We start from the raw sequence: 9,706 nt of genomic DNA, 5'->3' as shown, positions 1-9,706 counted from the left end.
TGTCTAATATGTTTCCATCTTAGGTTCTATTTAGTGATCTGATGGAGTGACCCTCACTACCACACTCTATGGTCTGTAAACTTTACACAAACCCAGTGATTTTTTCTCTTCTTCTAGGTATCTATTAATGGATGGTATAAGGAAATATATTGGTATTCTCCCTTTTAAGTAAAACCTTTCTGAAATGAACTATGAGTATTTTTTAATTTAGTTTTTATTTCATAATCATAAACTTAACTCTACAGTTCCACTAGGCATGGAAAGGAGTAAGGAAATGGAAAGGGAGTTCAGTCAGAGCACAAAGGTTATAGGATACAGTGAGCAAATGGGGTGAAGAGGTGCTCTCCTGAGTTACAGAAGGAATGGACTGGTGGTTAAGATAAAACACAAGTCCAATTTATTAGAGTTGTCCAAAGTCAGCAGTGATGATCTACTTGCTAGTCTCACCATTCCTGGACCCAAAGTGCTCCATGATTTCATGATATTCATGTCCTCCTTCACTTTGCCAGAGACTACATGCTTGCCATCTAACCACTCAGTCTTGGCAGTGCAGATGAAACACTGCAAACTGTTTGTGTTGGGTCCAGCATTTGTCATGAACGAGATGCCAGGACCTGTATGCTTCAGCATTAACTTCTCATTATCAGATTTCTCCCCATAGATGGACTTGCCACCACTGTCATTATGACATGTGAAGTCATCACCCTCACACATAAACCACTGAATAATCCTGGGAAAGCAGAAACCATTATAACCAAATCCTTTCTCTCCAGTGCTCAGGGCATGAAAATTTCTGCTGTCTTTGGAACTTTGTCTGCAAACAGCTTGAAGAAAACTTGGCCCAAGAGCTCACCAGCAATAGCAATGTTGAAGAATAGAGTGGTTTTTTGGCTGTGACTGGTGGCAGGGATTGTGAGGTTGGCTGTGGCTGGTGGCAGGGGGCTCCAGGCAGTGTCAGCATCTGCAAAGCTGACCGTTTTCTTTTCTTTCTTTTTTTTTTTTTTTTGAATAATCTAAATTATTTGACTACTTTTCTTTCTGCTTGCTGGTCTTAATAAATTCAAGCAATCTCTGCTCAAGCCATTCAGTATCTTGACAGAGTCCAAGTCATATTTGAATGAATTTTACCCAAGAACAGAAATTTAGCCTATGATTAAAACACTTGCTTTAAGAAATTAAATTTCTGAAGGCATTTAAAATAAAATGGAGTGATCAGAAATTTGAAATCATTACTATTATTATTCCTGATATTATTATTTTTTTATTTAGATGAAACTTACATTAACCTTAAAAAATAGAAGACTTGAGGACAGAGTCTCAGTCTCACTGCTGCTGCCACCACCGCCCAGAGACTGCTGAGCCCCTGCCCGTCCACGGCCACCACCCACCCTGGACACAGAACATCAAATCATGGATAAAAATGAGCTGGCTCAGAGGGCCAAACTGACCCAGCAGGCTGAGAGATATGATGACATGGCAGCCTGCATGAAGTCTATAACTGAGCAAGGAGCTGAATTATCCAATGAGGAGAGGAATCTTCTCTCAGTTGCTTATAAAAATGTTTTAGTAGCCCACTGGTCATCTTGAAGGGTCGTCTCAAGTATTGAACAAAAAATGGAAGGTGCTGAGAAATAAAACAGCAGATGGCTAGAGAATATATAGAGAAAATTGAGACAGAGTTAAGAGATATCTGCAATGATGTACTGTCTCTTTTGGAAAAAGTTCTTGATCCCCAGTGCTTCACAAGCAAAGAGCAAAGTCTTCTATTTGAAAATAAAAAGAGGTTACTACAGTTACTTGGCTGAGGTTGCCGCTGGTGATGACAAGAAAGGGATTGTGGATCAGTCACAACAAGCATACCAAGAAGCTTCTGAAATCAGCAAAAAGGAAATGCAACCAACACATGATGGGGTGTGGTTCTTAACTTCTCTGTGTTCTATTTTGAGGTTCTGAACTCCCTAGAGAAAGCCTGCTCTCTTGCAAAGACAACTTTTGATGAAGCCATCACTGAACTTGACACAATAAGTGAAGAGTCATACAAAGACAGCATGCTAATAATGCAATTACTGAGAGACGACTTGACATTGCGGACATCGGATTCCCAAGGAGATGAAGCTGAAGCAGGAGAAGGAGGGGAAAATTAGCTTGCCTTCCAACTTTTTTCTGCCTCATTCTGAAATTTATACAGTAGACCATTTATCACCCACGCTGTACCACAAATAGTTTTTTGTTTACAATTTATGACAGATTTGTGTGACTCCTATTTGTATTTCTATATTTCCCATGTGGTTTTTATGTTTAATATTAGGAGAGTAGAGCCAGTTAACATTTAGGGAGTTATCTGTTTTTATCTTGATGTGGCCAATGTGGGGATGTGGAATTTTGATACATGTTAGAAATGTTTGGCACAGTACTTTTGGTACATTGTGGCCTCACAAGGGCCAGTGTTAAAACTGCTTCCATGTCTAAGCAAAGAAAACTGCCTACATATTTGTTTGTCCTGGTGGGGAATAAAAGGGATCATGGGTTTCAGTCACAGGTGTAGAATTGTGGGTACCTTAAGGTTTGGAGCACTTTCAAGGCTGTGGTAGAAACAGATATCCCATGGATACCACAGGTTAAACCATGTGTATCTGTGAAATAATCAATCTCAATGTGTGCACCTCTGACTACAGCTGCAGAAGTGATCCTTTAGACAATGTTGTGACCCATTTTACTCTGGATAAGGGCAGAAACAGTTCACATTTCATTATTAGTAAAGTTACCTGCTGTTAACTTTCATTATTTTTGCTACACTCATTTTATTTGTATTTAAAGGTTTAGGAAGCCTAAGAACAAATGAAAAAGTAAAGATGTGGTAAAAGTGAATAGCTTGATATTCATTACTTCATGTATATCAAGCACAGCAGTACAACAAAAACCCATGTATATAACTTTTTTTTAAGGTTTTTTGCTTTTGTAATTTTTTTTTTTTTACTGGCCTAACATGTATGTGTTGTAAAATTAGTTAACAGGGAAATAACTTGAGATGATGCCTAGCTTTATTTAATGTCTTATGAAATTCTCATGAAATCAAGCATAATTGTTAAGAACATGTGTATTAAATTTATGTAAGTGAAATAAAAGTTTTATGAATAGACTTTTTGACTACTTTCTCTACAGTTTTTCATGAATATTAGTCTTTTGGCTCTGAAACTTCTCTACAGGAAATTGTGCATTTTTAGAAATTTATTCCTTATTCTCTCTTGGCAGCTAATGTGCTTTGCCTAAATTTAAACATAAAGTTTTAACAACAAAAATACTACTAATATAACTACTGTTTCCAACCATGTCCCATGATCCCCTCTCTTCCTCCCCACCCTGAAAAAAATGAGTTCCTGTTTTCCAGCAGGGGAAGGGGGGGAAGTAATGTGTTCCATTTAAAATTTTGGTATATGGCATTTTCTAATAGGAAGCCACATGACATTGGGTAGCACTAAATGTAAGTTTTGTGCTTCCAAATCACTTTTTGGTTTTTAAGAATTTCTTGATAGTCTCATAGCCTGCCTTCAGTTTTGAACCTTTATTCTTTCTATTTGCTAGGTGCACAAGATTACCTTCCTTTTATAGCCTTCTGTCTTGTTACCAACTATTCCTACTTGGTGGCCATGTACTTAGAAAAAGGCTGCATGATCTTTCCAGCTCCACTCAATGTCTAAGATACCCTGCTTCCTTTGCTTGCATCCCACAAACTATTTCCTTCATCCTTTTTACTGCAGCAAATCTCTCCTTAATTGATGAGATTGTGTTTATCTCCTTTTAAAACCCTACCTATCCTGAATAGTCCGTCATTGTCTGCATTTAAAATCCTTCCTCTTTCTCTTCCTCTATTCTCTAAATAATGATGGGAGTAAGTTATACCCAAAGCTCACTTTACAAAATATCTCCTCAGTACTTTGTAGAAAACACCAAACAAACATGCCATTTTAACAGATGTATTTTTTTTTCTTGTAGAATGTAAGCTCCTCAAGAGCACAGACAATATTTTCTGCGTGTTGTATTGTGCCTAATACACTGTAAATGCTCAATAAATGTTGATGATGGGAAGCAGTGAGTCTTGATGATAAGGGTGTGAAACTGAAATCCCAAACACTGTTTTGTTGCTTGTTTTATTATGATTTCAGATTAAACTGGGAAATATTGGCCCTTTTGGATAATTGTCTCAAATATTACATTCAAATAAAAGTGCAATGGAGGAAAAAAAACAAAAACATAAAAGACTTGAAATTAAAAGATTAAAATGTACTTCTGGTTCTGCTGAATCACTTTAGCCTATTTTTTAAATCTTTAAATGGTTGCATTAACTGTATGTTTCCTAAAGTCTACATTAGCTCTAAAATTATTTTATCTCTTACATGAAGTTATTATGCTCCACATATTTAAGAGATTACAGGTTTAAGATAATATAAACTTAAACGTTGTGAAACGCTGGCCATTTATTAAAATGAGTGTAATGAAATCTGTTGTTACAGTGGGACAGGGAGCAAGAAGGGGGTGGATATCATACTCAGTGACAGCAGTGACATTGAATTAAACAGCAAGTTTTCTATTTTTTACTTGATCAATTCAAAAAAATCTTTTAAAGGCATATGAAAAGGTCACTGCAAATCTCACATTTCTGCTATTCTATTATGAAGAACTCACTGAAAATATTTTGAAATAGCCGCTTTGTCTGTGAAAAGTTTACAGAGTAAATTGACAATGTGTCTTCACTGGCAGAGGCAATCCAAGAACCTGCAACAAGCCAGTTTATCGCTTTTTGTATATTTTATTTTAGATAGATGTAACTTGAAGTGTTTTTACTTTTAGTATGAAGAATAACACTGAGGGTGATAGGAATCTGTTTGGCTCTGAACTACCCCCACTGGAATTACCAGGACTTTAACATGCTCTCCTGCAATGGGAGATTGCTGGGACCCTACACAATCTTCTTGAGAGCTGTTAAAATAGGCCAATTAGAGCAGCTTATCGGTTTCCACTGTGACACCTCCTGGCCTTACTCCTTTGTGCATCTCAAGCCCCTAACACAAGTGTTATGTTATGTCTTCACATCCTAGTTATGCTGGGCTCTGGGGCCTTGCTGGCTATAGCTCCCTATGCTATTTGATAGGAGAAGAAAGGGACATTTTTCCATTATTGCTATAATTATTAATGACTTTCCTATTAGTCAGATTGACTGTTTTGTTTTTTTCTATCTTTGGTGAACTGGGATCAACAGCTCCATTGCGTGTGGATCAGAAAACAATTGATTGTTACAACTAACTACATCTGTCCTACTAACAATCAGCTTTAGCTCTTGCTTCAAAGTACCTTGCCAATCACTTTTCTGGATAAGTCTTTTTGTCTCCTTACTTGTTTAGAGTCATGATGTCTATGTACTGGGTACTTCTTCCCCAGCCTTAACATTTTCCATGTTGGAAAGGGGTCCTTTAGACCAGCTTCCAAACAAACTGAATAGTGCTTGCTAGTGCCAGATTTTTGGAAATAGATATGCATATTAGCCACCATCCCACTCTACCTTGATGTCAGGAATCATGTTCCTAGTAGGTCAGAACTTTCCAAGTGGAACATGAGCTTGATATCAATCCCACGAGGACCAAGAAAATGGATTCACTCTAAAGGGTTTTAAAAATTCTATATCGACAAATTATAGTTGTATATATTTATGGGGTACAAAGTGATGTGATGATTTTTAATGTAATGTGGAATTCTTAAATCAAGCTAATTAACCTATTCATCACCTCAAATATTTGGCATTTTTTGTGATAAAAGCATTTGAAGTTTACTCTCTCACCTGTATTGAAATATGCGGTACTCAGCGATTAGTTATATTCACCACACCGTGCAATAGATCTCCGAAAACAAACAAACAACAATAAAAACAAAAAACAGAAACAAACTTATCCTCCTACCTAAGGCTTTGTACCCTTTGTTATCATCTTGCCATTCCTCTACTGTCCAGTCTCAGTAAACACCTCTCCCTATTTGCTTCTATGAGTTCAATCGTTTTAGGCTCTACAAGTCAGTGAGAACCTGCAGTATTTGTCTTTCTGTGTTTAGCTTATTTCACTTAGCATAAAGTCCTCTGATTCCATCTATGTTGTCATAAATGACTCTAGTGAATTTTCAGCTTCCTGTAAACCTTCAGAATTTTTCAAGTTTTTGGAAAATCATATAAAATATTTCTTTCCAATTCCTTACTTTTCCCCCTTATTAATTCCTGGAGTTAAATGCAACCTTCTCTTTGTTTGCTTTCCACACCCAAGCCCCAGTTCAGAAGTCTAATTTTTATATTGTGATGATGATAAAAGTATTGAGTAGATAAATGGATAAATAGATATGTGTGTATTTGATGTAGAATAGATATATTTGATATGTATCTTGCTACAGCAAGAATCTCCTAGGAATATACAGATAAATGGAATCTTAAGATTTGCCCTATTTGAATATTGTGACAGGCACAACTCTTAAGCCTACAGCCCCCTCTACTGGGGGGATTTTCCCAGATTTATTATATGTACCTTAAGCAGATGGTCTTTGTAAACCTTTGAGTACTCTTGATCATGCCACAATTAACTTAAAATCTCACCACTGTTCTGATTTCTAGGATGCTACATGGATCCAAGCTTCTAAAGTGTATGAACTCTGTTTTTCAATAAACTCCATTTTCACCCACTCTGAAGATTTGGCTGTGGGTTCAAAGTCCATGTTCACCATGAAGATACCTTTATTTACCTTTCTTTCCCTCTTGAATATCTGATGACACTAGTTCATGAGACTCCTTAGGGATAGCATCTCTTAAATTGATTACTGGACATAATGTATTAGGTGTCTGTCATGTATATCATAATAAGACCTGTAGATACAGAGAAAGATGTGAGATACCTTGTTTGGTATGTTTCCCTACTTGACTTTTGCATATGCTTAAATTAAAAACAACAAACAACAATGTAACACATAGGTTAGATGACTTTTATAATTTGCCTTCTGAAACTACTTCATACCCCCAAATAACACCTTTTTCTTAAAAGGAGGACATGAAGTTCCCCAAGCATACTCCCAGACCCTTAAGTCAACACAAGCTGACCCACACTAAGTACTGAGAAAGCTGTTCTTCTCTGAGGCTTTGACTCATTACAGGAAAGTGGTTTCTGCCAACTCTCCTAGGACGGAGAAGTAAAATTCTGTCTATGATTCTCATAGGTATGAATTTCCCAAGAATGAGAGCACTGCTCTTCCAGGAGGCCTTTGGGTTGCAGTGGAAGGAGGACTTGGGAAGAATTTTTTTTTTTTTTAATGGTTCTCAGATACCACTTTAATCAAGTTTTGCACTATACAGTGATGAGGGTAGAAGACAGTGATGATTTTCAAGCAAATTCACCAGGCACATGTTTGGCCCTGCCCCAAAGTCTGGGCTTCCCAGAACAGAAAAATGCTTTCCTTCCCTGGGTATTCCCATTCCTGAGCTGACAAGACAGATTTCAGTAAGAATGAGCACAAAGGATAGGGCAAAACAGCGAAGGGAGCCAGGTGCATATTTGAATTCTTCCCAGTGAAGAGTGAGATTCTTCCCAGAGTTATGAGTGAGTTGGGGAATATTACCTTTAAAGAAGGTATTTATTTCTCTCTTGGGGGTTGTAGGGTAGAAATGACAAAAGGAAATTTTTTTAAATGATAAATTTTATGTTCCTTGGATCATACTAAAATGAAAATTTCAAAATTGTAGACTATGTGTACGTATCCAAAAGCACACTTATGCAATGACTTCAAAATTAAGTAGACCAAAAAGGTACATGCAGACATGGAAATTAGAACGGTCACATGATGTGAATTATGTCTTTTAAATACTCCTTAGCAAAAATGGTCTCAATCATCATTGTCAATCATCATCATCAGTTGACATTTATTGGTCATTCATTATGTTTAACTCTTCTCTGTTTCTTTGCAGGCAGTCGCCAAGTTGGAAATAAGTTTGGGATATTAGAGGTCTAACAAAGACAAAACCCACGCTTTGGTGTTGGGGAATAAATTTTGTTTGTGTCATTAAGTTGATGACAGTACACAAGAAAATAGAAGCTCCCAATAAAAACATGGAGCTTGTCTGGGTGCAGTGGATCACACCTGTAATTCCAGCACTTCAGGAGGCTGAGGCAGGTGGATTGCCCCAGGTCAGGAGTTTGAGATCAGCCTGGCCAACATGGTGAAACCCCGTCTCTACTAAAAATACAAAAATTAGCCAGGCAGGCACCTGTAATCCCAGCAACTCAGGAGGCAGAGGTAGGAGAATCGCTTGAACCCAGGAGACAGAGGTTGCAGTGAGCCGAGATTGTGCCACTGCACTCCAGGCTGGGTGACAACAGGGAGACTTTGTCTCAAAAAAAAAAACAAAAAAACATGGAGCTTGAGGTAGCTTTCAACTCAACTATATGAGCTATGTAGATAGTAATATTTGAAGTCTCTGGAAACAGGTTGGAAAAGACATTGTATAAAACAAAAGAGAGTTTTAAGATAAACTTTTCCTTTCATCCCCGCCTCCCTTTTTTCTCCATTCTCTCCTTTCTTCCCTTTTTTCTTTCCTCACTTCCTCTCTTTTTTTTTTTCTTTTTATTTCCAAGCCACAGCTAGTTAAAGTCTGTAGACCTGCTCTATGACCTTTGGGTGATCCTTGCTTGGTTCTAGGATGGGCAGCTCTTTAAACTCTACAGCATCAATCTGTTTGCTCTTGAATTGTTACGAACCTACAAACCAGAAGCCATATCTGAAAGCAAAAAGCCTTTTTGTTAATAACCCTTAAGAAATGCAGTATATACAAAGAGACCAAGAATAAACTATTATGAAGTTGGCTGTGTAGGCAACATTAAACAGATGGCATAAACATCTCTTTAGGAGTGAGGAATTAGTGTTAAATTATATACTGAATCAGGGCAGAGGTGTTTCAATCATTATTCTTCTCCAATTCTTTTTCAAATTAGATTTTTTTAAGTTATGGACACTTCCTTGGGAATATCTAGGAAAGACATACACTACACAGTGCCAAGACCAAAGTTCCAAAGCAGGTCTCACCTCACCCCTAGGCCTGAGGCTCTTTATACAGGGTAGTAGCTCTCTGTGGCACACCTGTTCTTTTGACTATCAAAGTCAACTTCCAAAGGTAACTGTCATGAATGTGACAATGACAGAGAGCTGAAAGTTAATCTTTCAAACATCACTTTTATATGCTGTTTAATGAACAATATTTTAAGCAAAGGAATTGAAACTTTTATTCTGGAATTTTAAGTCTTTTTGGAGAGTTTGTCGGGAATGTATATAGATGGGGCATGAATTCCTTTTGATCCCCCCTTTCTTACCCTTCCTCCTTTCCTACTGAGTTCATATTATATAGACACCTATCAACAACACAGACAAATAATTTGAATCATGGTTCAGCCATTTGCTACAAATGTGCTCTTGGGCAAATTATTGGATCTGTCTCTGAAATTTGCTCATTTGTAAAATATGTAAGGACTAAATTAAGTAATAAATAAGGTGTTATATCTGTCTCCTGATATTAATTATTCATCCCACATGATAATCATTTGTTTTCTAGAGATGAATTTAGTGGTTCTTCTCTTTACTCTTCAGTCAAAATTAAATTGTGCCAAACCATTTATTCATTCTCTCACCTTCA

At 37.2% G+C, this 9,706-nt stretch overlaps 1 pseudogene; it reads left to right on the top strand.

The window, feature by feature from the left end:
• Window positions 1-1,397: 1,397 nt before the first annotated feature.
• LOC108284169 lies at window positions 1,398-2,144 on the top strand (annotated as a pseudogene).
• The last annotated feature ends 7,562 nt before the right edge of the window (window positions 2,145-9,706 follow it).

The sequence above is a fragment of the Cebus imitator genome, unplaced genomic scaffold, assembly GCF_001604975.1.
Source record: "Cebus imitator isolate Cc_AM_T3 unplaced genomic scaffold, Cebus_imitator-1.0 Scaffold271, whole genome shotgun sequence".
Taxonomy (NCBI): Eukaryota; Metazoa; Chordata; class Mammalia; order Primates; family Cebidae; genus Cebus; species Cebus imitator.
Note: the sequence above shows the minus strand (reverse complement) of the source record. Positions and strands in the feature narration are given on the sequence as shown.